Here is a 12,981-nt window from a genome sequence, read left to right as displayed (position 1 = left end):
TCGTTTGCCCAGACAATTCTGTTGTGGGAGAACAGATGCAATATTAGATTTACGGTGACAAAAAAAGATGCACACATCGCCTATGTTTTGAAAACTAAGAAGTTAAACTTTTTTCAGTGCAAGCAGCAGTCATATTAAGACTTGCCATCATACTTATTGACAGCGACCAAGTCAACACTGGTGTCAGGGCAATGGTCTGATGAACCTGAATGCGTTTGGCAGCAGCTCACTGCGCAGCTCCTCTGTTGACTGAATAAATAGCCTTGGTGTGTGGACTCAAAAATAAAATTGGCATATTTCACCAAATCTGGATGTTGCCTGATGAAGCTAATTGTAATTACTGGCGAAACGTCACGGTACTCAGACTGTAAATGTTGTGGCTTGGGTCTCCAACACACCGGTGTGCTGTACTAGTATACTACACTATACACTACACTATACACTGCACTATACACTACACTATACACTACATTATACACTATACATTACTATACACTACACTATACACTACTATACACTACACTATGCACTATACTACTATGCATTACATTATACACTACTATGCAATACACTATACACTACACTAGACACTACACTATACACTACACTATACACTACACTATACACTACTATACACTACACTATACACTACTATACACTACAATATACACTACACTATACACTACTACACACTACACACTAGTGCTGTACTATACACGAATTGGCCACGTTCTGTTTACGTGACCACCCTTACTGGTTGGCTGTGTCGGGTGGTGGCGGGTTTAACGACACATTTGTATATTTACGCGTTCTAACCCCCAAAAACACCTCTGTTGTGGATGATATTGGTCGTGAAAGCCTCCTAAGCGTTAATTCAACTACATTCTTATTATTTGGTTCTTTCGGTAAAGTCACGTAGATAGAAAAAAAAATAAAGTGAAGAAAAAAAACTTTAATAGTTTCTATCTACGTGACTTTACCGAAAGAAACAAAAGAATGTGAATGTTTCTGCGGTCACAAAAGTTTCGAGTCAAAGGTTTACATTCTGTGTATATAATTGCAACGGACTGTTCTGTTCTGCAGGTAAATTGCCCGGATTCGTTGAGGGCTCTGACAACATCGCCCAGAATGCAGCTTGAGCGCTGCTCTGCTCAGAGTGACCTCAGCACGCGGCTCGTGGCTGTTGGGGAAGCTGCCGCCGGGGACTGCCGGTGCGAGGGAATTCACGCGCGATACTCAGGCCGTCCACGAGGCGGCAGCCACGTAGCCCTGCGTCGGGATTCCCTCGTTCAGTTTCAGTTCCATTAATTTGGTGTATAGCCCCCTGTGAGCCATTCGGCTCTTGAATCGGGTGCAACCGCAACAAACTAAAAAAACAAAAACACGAACGAGAAAAACATCTTAAAGTGACTTTGTGTGACTGTGCAAACAGAAAATCCAGGAAAAAAACATCAAAATGTTCCTTGAAAAAACACCGTACACCAACGCTGTGTGCAAAAATCCCAGTGGGATGCAAGTCACACTCGTCAAAATAAAGATCCCCCCCCTGTACAGCCTTATAGGGATGTTGGAGAAAATGCCCTTAGCTATAGCCGCATTGTTAACATACATTTCAATTGGCCTCACTTCTCAAAAAAATGTTGATCAGTGCCCATCTCTGTCACCAGCCCTGAGCTCGTGATGGAAATTCAACATTCACATTGTGTGAACAAGTCTGCCCGTAGGACAGACATTTAAAGTTAATTTGGTTGAATGCAGATCTTGTACAGACAATATAACGTAGTGCCTTCTTACTCTGCCAATTATTTAACACAACATAGATAACTTTTTCGGTTTATTTAATTTTTTTGGCAATTATTTTTTTCTTTTCATTTGTATGGGCTTCAGAGTTCTACTGTCAACAACTTGTTTCTTGTGATTTTCTGTTTGTACTGGGGAATTTGTCATTTTATAGGAGCATTTAATTGGAAGTTACACTGGTACACACAGGCACATTGCGGGTTGATAGAGAGGAGCCTGTATCGGTTCAGATGTCACTCGCCACTGACGTTAAGCCGTCGCCGGGAATCGAGCTCATGTCCTCTGGAGTCGTAGCCACAGCTCTACTCAAAGCAGTGTAGTATACAGAAATCAACATTGTCACAATTCTAAATAAACTAATTTAGAGAAATGCAACACGACAGAGAAACACCACACCGATATATCGATGTTTTGTTGCCAGATTAAAGGGTAAAAAAAAAAACAACTATCATATTTTGTTACTGGCAAATGAGGTTTCCAATGGTGTAAACACCACGCTGTTTAATTTAAAATTGTTAAATATTGCCCTTTCTAATTCAAATCGTCACACAAGTGTCTGACCCCTCCCCCCCTCCTCCCCCTGGGTGTGTGACGTCATTGAAGTTTTGCCCGGTGGTGACGGCGCTGGGACGCGGCTCCCGAGGCGGCTTCAGACTCCGCCGAGAGGCCGCGTCCCCGCACGGCCGACGCGGGCCCACGCTCTTGACGACGATGCCTACGCAGCCGGGAAGGCAGCAAAAGTGGCAGCAGCCGTGTGCCGGCTCCGGCCGTGCTCACCCCGCGCGAGAATGAGATCATCTTCAACGTGCTGGGCCGCAGGTGTCCGGTGAGTTGGTGATTAGGCCGGAGGCTTTACCCCTCTTTCCTAGCCCCTGCCGGCCGGCCGCCCTGGGACGAGCCCCGGCCGGGGGCAGCGCCGGTCCGTGCTTTGATGTAGCGTGGTTTGATTTGAACGATTTTAACTGAAAGGGGGCTTGTGTATTTAGTAATTGTTATTCTTTACATTCAGCGTTGGTTGTGTGTCATTAAAAACGTCCACTGGTTCTCTTTGCTAAGTATATATCAAATGTGAATACTAATTGTCTAACTCAGTGGTTCTTAACCTGGGTTCGATTGAACCCCAGGGGTTCGGTGAGTCGATCTCAGGGGTTCGGCAGAGCCCCCGCCACGGAGGTCCGGACACACTTGAATTATTGTGTAAATTTGTGATGACACACACGGCCCGCATGGCCATCACTGGCTGCAGATGATCATGCTACACTGCTTGGCCAATCAGCGCTGCGGGGAATTTAGTGCGTACTCAGTAGTCAACGTGTGACTGTTGTTGTCGTACGTCGTGTGATTTCTTTAATATTTTATCCATACTAACTATGTCGGGCAAAAGAAGAAAGTGGTCGGACGAATATGTACAACATGGATTCTCATGTATCACGGAACGTGATGGGAGTGAGCGTCCTATCTGCATGATTTGCAACGCCAAGTTGAGCAACTCTAGTCTTGCACCGGCAAAACTAAAGGAACACTTCTTGAAGCTGCATGGAGACGGGGAATACAAGAACACAACACTTGCTGAATTCAGGGTGAAGAGAGCCAGATTCGATGAAAGGGCCACTCTGCCTGCTCTTGGATTTGTACCTGTTAACAAACCGATCCTAACAGAATCGTACGAAGTTGCTTACCTGATCGCAAAGCAGGGCAAGCCACACACCATTGGTGAAACACTTGTGAAACCAGCTGCATTAAAGATGGCGAATCTGATACTCGGAACAGCGGCCGAAGGTAAATTATCCCAAATTCCCCTTTCAAATGACACCGTCAGTGACAGAATAGAAGACATGAGTAAAGACATCTTGGCTCAAGTAGTCGCGGATCTGATTTCAAGCCCGGCAAAATTCAGCCTTCAACTCGACGAAACCACAGACGTTTCTGATCTAAGCCAGCTTGCTGTTTTTGTACGCTATGTGAAAGACGACATGATAAAAGAAGAGTTTTTATTTTGTAAGCCTCTTACAACAACAACGAAGGCAGCCGATGTGAAGAAGCTTGTGGATGACTTCTTCAGAGACAACAATCTTTCATGGGATATGGTTTCTGCAGTTTGTACGGACGGAGCTCCAGTCATGCTGGGAAGAAAGTCTGGTTTTGGTGCGCTAGTAAAGGCCGATGCACCACACATCATTGTGACGCATTGTATTCTGCACAGGCATGCGTTGGCAACAAAAACCTTACCTCCAAAAATGGCAGAAGTATTAAAAACTGTGGTGGAATGTGTGAACTATGTGCGAAAAAGTGCTCTGAGGCACCGCATCTTCAGTGAGCTGTGTAAAGAAATGGGCTCTGAATTTGAGGTACTTCTGCTCCATTCTAATATTCGGTGGTTATCCCGGGGACAGGTGCTGAATCGTGTTTTTGCCATGCGTGTGGAATTAGCCCTGTTTTTGCAAGAGCACCAACACTGACATACAGATTGCTTCAAAAACCCTGAGTTCATTCTCATTTTAGCGTACATGGCTGATATATTCGCAGCTCTCAATCATCTCAATCAGCAGATGCAGGGTGGTGGAGTCAATATCATGGAAGCGGAAGAACACCTGAAGGCTTTTCAAAAAAAGCTACCGTTATGGAAACGACGAACAGAGAACAATAACTTCGCAAACTTCCCGCTTCTGGACGACTGTGCAAGTAAGATCGAAGATGTGTCTGGAATCGGAGATATTTCTGTATCCACGGAACTGAAGCAAACAATTGCCACGCACTTAGATGAGCTTACAAAGTCTCTCGACAGATATTTCCCTACAAGAGAGTCATATCCAGCATGGGTGAGACAGCCGTTCACGTTTGCTGTTGAAACAGCAGATGTCAATGATGAATTCCTCGACGAAATCATTGAAATTCAGCAGAGCCAGGTTCAACAGCAACTCTTCAGAACAACAACGCTCTCAACGTTTTGCTGTCGACAAATGAACAAGTATCCAGTTATTGCTAAGAAAGCCCTGGATTTTTTTATACCATTTGTTACAACATATCTTTGTGAGCAATCCTTTTCGAGGATGCTGGACATAAAAACGAAGAAAAGGAACAGACTTTGCTGTGAAAATGACATGAGAGTGGCACTTGCCAAGGTGAAGCCACGCATATCTGAACTGATCTCTCAAAGGCAACAGCAGAAGTCACATTGATTTCCAGGTATGTAATTTGTTGTGAGTTTATGCATTGTGTTGGTTTTATTCTTTGAACAAGGTAATGTTCATGCACGGCTCATTTTGTGTACCAGTAAAAAACATATCTATGTCTTGAATTTGAAAAAAATCACATTTTATTTTTCACTAAAGAGGGGTTCGGTGAATGCGCATATGAAACTGGTGGGGTTCGGTACCTCCAACAAGGTTAAGAACCACTGGTCTAACTATACATTTTCTCTGTGATAAGTCTGTTTTTGGTACTGCAACATTGTCATGCTTGTTGTCAAAGATACTATATAGTTTTTTTTTTCCTGATGTAACTTTGCTTGGCTTGAGACTGTCAATATTTAAATGTGAGGCATAGTTGCTTTGCATGCAAATAACCACGCTACAAAGTTGTTGTAAAATACCAGCCACATAATCTTTATTCCAATATACAGTGAACAGGTTTGTTTATATCGGTGTTGACTCATTTGTTGTTGATCAGATGAGCCGTATGCCTGAACAGTAACTAAAATAACACTTTATGCTTGAAATTAAACTCGCCTAGAGGCACCATATAATGCATGTGTCAGAAGGAACTGGATGAACTTTTAAACACAGCAATACATATATATTTTTTTCTATAGTATTGTGATAATGTAAGCAAGTCGCATTCTTACGATTAAATGTCAAGATGAAAATACGGTGGGACAGGTAAAGGCTGTTATGTAATGATAGGATAAACGTGTACAGCCCTAATTTAATACACTGCTGGACAAGGGCCTTCTGACACTGCGGGTCACCGAGTTTTTGTTTAACCTTGCACCTTGCTGCTCAGTGTCGGCTGGTGGAAGCATGGAGCAAAGATGGAAGAGCATAGACATTACAACATTGGGTTTTTGCCAAAACTGCTAACTGCTGCCCACCCTGTCGTCGTTACTGCAGCTTATAACAACATGTGAGGGGGGTTGACTATTGTGATACTTTCTCTGTAAGTTATTGTCATTCACATCAAGGACTCCTGCATGCAACCAGATTTTCATAATTCTCTACGCTGCCTGTAACAAAAAAAACATTAATGTCATTACAAAATGACCGATACTCTAGACAGTTAACCTAATAGCAATTGTTTGTACGGCTTTAATTTTACATAATTTCTCGAGCACCATTCTACCAGCCTTTCCCTGAGTATTATACAGCTACATTCGAGTGTATACAATGTATTGCGTTTTTTAGTTATTACCGAGCCTTTTCAGTTTGTAATACCTGTGTAGTGGATTCAACTGAGTCGCAGATATTCTTCGTGGAGGCAACATATTTATTAACACCAACACATAACACAAGGGGTTACTGTCCCTTTACCAGATAACCTATGGTGGTGGACCACCAGGCTAACTACGCTAGTTACCGGGAGTAGCTACAACGGACAGGACCCTCCCTAGCTGGGGTCCTCGTCCACGTGTTGGTGACTTCTTCTTGGACGTAGATCTTCAGATGACGGTAGCAACGCTGAACCTCGGTCCCTGTGCGGACCCAGTTTATATGCTGCTGGGTCGCGGCTGGCCAAGACCACCTTCGAGAAACCTCTTGTTGTTTCTCGGCCCTTCCCTAGGAGCTTACCCTGACACGTGACCACCCCCAAGCCCCCTCCTGAGGCCCCTGTGTAGATCTTACCCGCCACGTGCCTTCCGGGGTCAACCAGAGTGCCATGGCCGAGGGTAACCTCATCCCATGGCTGACACTCCCACACTCCCTCCTGTAGGAGTCAGTACTGCGCGCCACGTGTGGTGCTACTGCGCTATTCCAGCGCTCACCTAGCCCCCCTAGGGCTGGTACTACACCCACCTACGGGGTGTTCGCGATGACGATGCATCGCACGCCGTGCCCCCCTAGGGCTGGTACTACACCCACCTACGGGGTGTTCGCGATGACGATGCATCGCACGCCGTGCCCCCCCTAGGGCTGGTACTACACCCACCTACGGGGTGTTCGCGATGACGATGCATCGCACGCCGTGCCCCCCTAGGGCTGGTACTACACCCACCTACGGGGTGTTCGCGATGACGATGCATCGCACGCCGTGCCTCGCTAGGGCCGGCACCACACAGTGACATCCGTGATGTTACTACGCCTGTAATAAAATAAATATATGGTGTAGAAATGTTTTGCTCCTTTGCAAAATCTCATGCAAATACATTGTTAAGTCAGTTTAGGTGCATTATATAGTAACGACAATGATAATACATGTACCCTAATACACTCAAAAGTATATTATTCAAGTTATAACAAACAGGTCCTTGCAGGGTGGGCTGGTAGGAACATTGGAATTTTTTTTACACCCAACAGCACGAGATTTCACTTCGTTAAAGTATTGAAAGGGGACGGACGGACACATTAATCTATTGCAGGCTGGTACACTCAGTTTACAACTTCGTTCCTACCAGTATAACACTTCATTTATCTAAACAAGTCTCACCGAGTCTCAAGATCTCAAGAAGACATTTTATGTTTGGCCATTTCCTCATCTTGTAGGTTTGTTTGTGAGAAGAAATCTGAGTACAGGGATAAACTTTGCCTATACCAGCAGGTAACACTTAAATACCCATACATAAAAGTAAACAAAATACTGGGTGTACACTGGGTTTTAAGTTCAGCTGGGTGTCTCACATATGATGATGATGATTGAATTATCCACCATGTTGGATTTTGGCATACATTGCTGTATTTCAATAGTGGTAACTTTATATATTTAAAACGTATTATAAGTTAACGTAACTTTTCAATGAAATAGCATCAGAAGTTAGAACGTCCAATTGATATTTATTTTGTCTTGGAGACCCTTACATGTAAGAAAGGCATGAGGATTATCAGGGGCTTTAAATTGGAATTACAATGATTTTAAACTGTAGCAGTTTTAAATTAAAACATGAACAGGTTCAATCCAAGATGAACAACAGTACCAGGCGGCAATCCTTCCTACTTGGCATATCAAAGCCTTGCTGCTATCATCATGTTTATAATTTAGCATTAGAGCTGCAATTGACCTTTTCCAAATAAGAACAGGCATGGGTGTTCAGTAATAACGATACCTAATAATGGAGCATCCAGCCAGGGAGGAGGGTACTGTGTGATAGGTCACTCAATTCAAAATGGAAAGTCGTGACTTAATTTTCCAGTTGACGCTAGACTTAGTTTGTCATCCCCCTGGGATCAATGAAACAATCACACGAGTACCACTTGAGTGAACACTAAGTAGAGAGAGCGGCCTCTCTTAGTTGCATACACTTTCACCATTGAGCAACTTGCTTTGAACCCCCATTCACTTATTGTCAAATATTGCTTTTTGTCCGATAATAAGTTAACTTACCAATAGTAATAGGTTTTTACCCTTTTAGCTGGCACAAAAAATCTGACACCTTTATACAAGGGATCATGTTTGCAATAACCACAACACAAGCAGTCAAAAATGCAAACAAAAAGAAACAACTCTGATAATGATATTGGCACTGTCCTTGAATTTGATTGGTCCACAGCCGAGACGGCTTTTCTTATAGCCTAGTCTCCACTGGTGTTGGACCAGATGACACCATAAGGCGTACAACTCAAAAACAACGCACCATCAGGGAGTATTGAGAACTCGGGGTAAGCCTTTACATCATGAGACCTTTGCCAGTAACAAGATATAGTAATAGGTTTTTACCCTTTTGGCTGGCACAAAAACTGACACCTTTATTCAAGGCATCATGTTTGCAATGACCACAACACAAGCAGTCAAAATGCAAACAAAAAAGAGACAACTCCGATAATAATATTGGCACTGTCCTTGAATTTGATTGGTCCACAGCCGAGACGGCTTTTCTTAGAGCCTAGTCTCCACTGGTGTTGGACCAGATGACACCATAAGGCGTACAACTCAAAAACAGTGCACCATCAGAGTATTGAGAGCTCGGGGTAAGCCTTTACATCATGAGACCTCCTTTGCCAGTAACATGACATAGTAATAGGTTTTTACCCTTTTAGCTGGCACAAAAAACCTGGCATCTTTATACAATGTTTGCTGTTTCCGGTTGCCAAGAATTGAGACAATCATCCAAACGATTTTGTTTGGCCAATTTATTGCTGCAGTGTGACTAATTGTGGATATGCAAAGATTTAATACAAACACACTGCTGAGGGCCTCGCCAAACTATTGCAATCGCTCATGGTCCCGTAACTCGCTCGTGGTCCCGTAACGTACAAATCCACCGAGCACCTGTACGCGAGCTGATTTAATCACTCCATCTCTGAACATCTCTAGGATGCTTTCCAATCCTTGACCATTGGCTGCCATCCCTTCACGTGTCTTGTGCACCTTGGTGATAGCATTACTTTCTAACAAATGGTAAAAAATACCAAATATACGAATAATTTTAGTTCTTGCTTGCAGTGCAGTATACTTTTGCATCACCTTTCCCCGTGTATGTGTGTGTGCGTTGTGTCCGTGTGCATCTGCAGAGCAAGGCGACGGCGGTGGTACAGGTCTTCTTTATAGAGTGAAGGGTTAGAGTTCACAGTTATAATTAGAGGTTGGAGTTTGCCATACGGGCAAGTGTGATACAGTTACGGTTTAGGAGTTAGAGTTACGGTTGTGTATTAGGGTTTGTGTATTAAGGGTTAGTGTTCGGTATGACGGGTTAGGGTTGCCTATCAGGTGTTCGGGTTATGCTTGAGTAATAGTATTTTGATGTTTGGGTGAGGGATATTGCTCAGGTTATTCGATTGCACACAGCGTTGGTGTACGGTGCTATTTCAGGAATATTTTGATATTTTTTCCTGTATTTTCTGTTTGCACAGTCACATAATCACTTTAAGATGTTTTCTTGTTCATGTTTTTTGTTTGTTGCGGTTGCACCCGATTCAAGAGCCGAATGGCTCACAGGGCTATACCAAATAAAAGAACTATAAACTATGAACTATGATTGGTTGACCTATGAATAGAGTACCCGTTATGCTCCTGATTTCATCAGGTCTCAGAAGCTAAGCAGGGTCTAGCTTGGGGAGTGATTGGATGTCCTAGCATTGGGTGGCCACCACGTGCTATAAATGGTGTAATAGCCATTGTGAGCATTGGAGGGCAGTGTAGAAATATATTTTCTTTTGCAGTCTCCCCGACCTTCACCAACCCACACTGACCAGCGTTTTAAAGTATGGTTACATAACCCTCATCATCCATGAGGCATTGAGAGGCCTTTATCAGCCAGTGGATTAATACAAATGGGTTCTACATGAACATGGTTAAGTCTGACGATTATGTTCAATGGAATAGTGGATTGGAATAAACATGTGTGAGTGGGTCAGTGAATGAGTGAGTGAGCGGGTGCACAAGTGAGTGAGTTGGCAGTAAGCAAGTAAATGAAGGGGCTTGTAAATCAACATGCACAAGAGCGAGTGAACTGGTACTGTGAGTGGGAAATGGTAATCATTGAGAGGATGAGTGATTCGTTGAGTTGATAAATTTGATCCTTGTTCCAACCCCTCCAGGCCACCACCATCAAACAGACACAACACCGACACCATGGACAGACAACTTAAGTGGGCTGATATCTTGGAGCACTATGAGAGTAAGTTACATATACCTACATAAAATAGTTTGTTAGAATCAGAATATTTATATATTCTGGAGGATTCTGATGAGCTATAAACTTACTTTTCACAAATTACTACGAAATGCAGAGGAGAACTCCCTAATAATGACATTCAGTAGAACTGGCTTGGTGGGTAAGGGATTAGACACTGATCCAGCATGGCAGAGAATGTTGATTAAGCTCTGGGTTTCAGCAACCTATAATTATACTAGGGTCTCAAGTTTATGGAATGAATGATCTCAACATGCTCACAAAAATATGACATGTAAAGTGTTAATACGATGTGATGAATATTTCTCAATAGCAGGGCCTGTAGTGTGATAAGAGGTAACTAGAGGGATCTCAGAATGAGTTCTGTGAAATCTCCATGTGCTTCGTTCTCTAATCCATTACTCATCCTTTGAATGAAATGTCTGTGCTCCGTAGCCCGGAAGTCGCAGCTCCAAACGACTACGTGGGGGGACATTATGGACAGAGTTGACCCTTTCCCGAACCAAGGTGACAACAATGGCGACCAAAAGGTGTGTATGTGATCGGTGAGGGTCAAAGACACCGTCTCTACATGATAGCACACCATGCCACCACACGATCAAACTACAACATGACTACACATCACATCAAGCCATTTCTCCACACCACCTTTCCCATCATACCACCCCAACATCTAGTCAATAACCCATCATAGAACCTCACCATGTGTCTACACCATCACATGACACCATCTCTCCATAACATTCCAACACATCACATCTAAATACCACCACATCATCTCCTGACATCACCCCATCTTGCCACCATGTCATGCCATATTCCACTTGTGCATGCACATAAATTGGCCTTTTTTTCAGGCAGTGACGCGACCTCAGTCTGTGAGCTCATTGGAAGGTGCTATTCCAGTTGCCCACTATGAGCGCTGCTTTTAGATTTTTCTAGCTTATGGGCAGCTAGATCCTTACAATGGAACATTCTCTGGCACCTATTGCCCGTGATGAATGTTGATAACAATCGCCATTAAATTATCGCAGTTGATCAAGGCCTCAATGGGGTTCATGAGGTCTGTGGGGTCGATAGGTGTCTGTGGGAATATATGAGGGTGTAACATGTATCATTAGTTTGTAGGGTTTAGGTGAATTAGGGGTTAGGGCTACATTAATTCTGTGTTCAAAAGTACTGATTGGTAAAGGTTTGTTTTAACATCGGGTGATTGTGTATATGTATGTGTGTGCTCAGCATATTTGCATGAGTCAATATGCATGTTTGCGTCCATGCATAGGTGTGTGAGTATGCATTTGTGTATGGGTGGAAATGCATGTTTGCGTGCGTGTGAGTATGATTTTGTGCATGTGTGTGCATGTCTGAATGTTCCTGTGCTTATCGTTGCGCATATGTACGAATAGAAGCAGCTCAAGTGTAGGCGCCCCAAGAACCAGAGGAGCATTCGGGAGGTGAATAACCTCGGCGAGGTGAAGCGTCTCGAGGAAGAGAAGCACCTTGCAGAGGAGAAGCACCTTGCAGAGGAGAAGCACCTTGCAGAGGAGAAGCACCTTGCAGAGGAGAAGCACCTTGCAGAGGAGAAGCACCTTGCAGAGGAGAAGCACCTTGCAGAGGAGAAGCACCTTGCAGAGGAGAAGCAGCTTGCAGAGGAGAAGCGGCTTGCAGAGGAGCGGCTCGAGGAAGTGAAGCGCTTAGTGGAAAAGTGCCTCAAAGATGTGAACCACCTCATGGAGAAGCGCCTCGATCAGTTAAAGCATTTCATGGAAGTGAAACGTCTCGAGGAGGAGAAGCGCATCACCAAATTGAAGCACCACTGCCTCTGGACCACGGCCACCAGCACCACCACCAGCACCACCACCAGCACCGCCACCAGCACCACCACCAGCACCACCGCCAGCACCACCGCCAGCACCACCGCCAGCACCACCGCCAGCACCACCGCCAGCACCACCACCAGCACCACCACCAGCTGCGTGTGTCCTGTGTGTATTTATTTTTATTATTATTGTTTACGCAGGATAAGCATCACTGAGTCTCAAGACCTTTTTTCAGCAGGGTCCTGCCAAGTTTTGTTAGTAATCGGGAACAAAATGACTGTTTTGATTTAAAGCTTTCGTGACTGCAGTAATTCATATTCTTAGTTCTTTCCGTAAAGTCACGTTGAAGGGAAACAACAAAAAATAATAAAATATATATAAAACAATAAAAAAATCGTCTCCCCCCTCCTCTTTTCAGAACATAGATGGACTAGTCCTAAATAAACTGCCAAATCGCTGCGCGTGGCGCTAACGGTTTTTTTTATAAATAAATAAATGCACCGTTTAAAAATACATTTATGCAAACCAACACACCTGAAGACGACCGTTTGTGTTATGGTCGAAACGTCGTGAGAATTTTTA

The 12,981-nt window shown here is 43.8% G+C and overlaps 1 long non-coding RNA gene across 1 annotated transcript; it reads left to right on the top strand.

Moving 5' to 3' along the window:
* Window positions 1-10,143: 10,143 nt before the first annotated feature.
* Window positions 10,144-12,066, top strand: LOC142917246 (uncharacterized). The gene is made up of 3 exons (XR_012936948.1): window positions 10,144-10,564; window positions 11,015-11,109; window positions 11,986-12,066. It is a non-coding gene; the product is annotated as an uncharacterized LOC142917246 (long non-coding RNA).
* Window positions 12,067-12,981: the final 915 nt, after the last annotated feature.

This window comes from Petromyzon marinus, unplaced genomic scaffold (genome assembly GCF_048934315.1).
Source record: "Petromyzon marinus isolate PM22_M1 ecotype Great Lakes invasive population unplaced genomic scaffold, UKy_Petmar_22M1.pri1.0 PM_G_Scaffold_44, whole genome shotgun sequence".
Classification (NCBI taxonomy): domain Eukaryota; kingdom Metazoa; phylum Chordata; class Hyperoartia; order Petromyzontiformes; family Petromyzontidae; genus Petromyzon; species Petromyzon marinus.
Note: the sequence above shows the minus strand (reverse complement) of the source record. Positions and strands in the feature narration are given on the sequence as shown.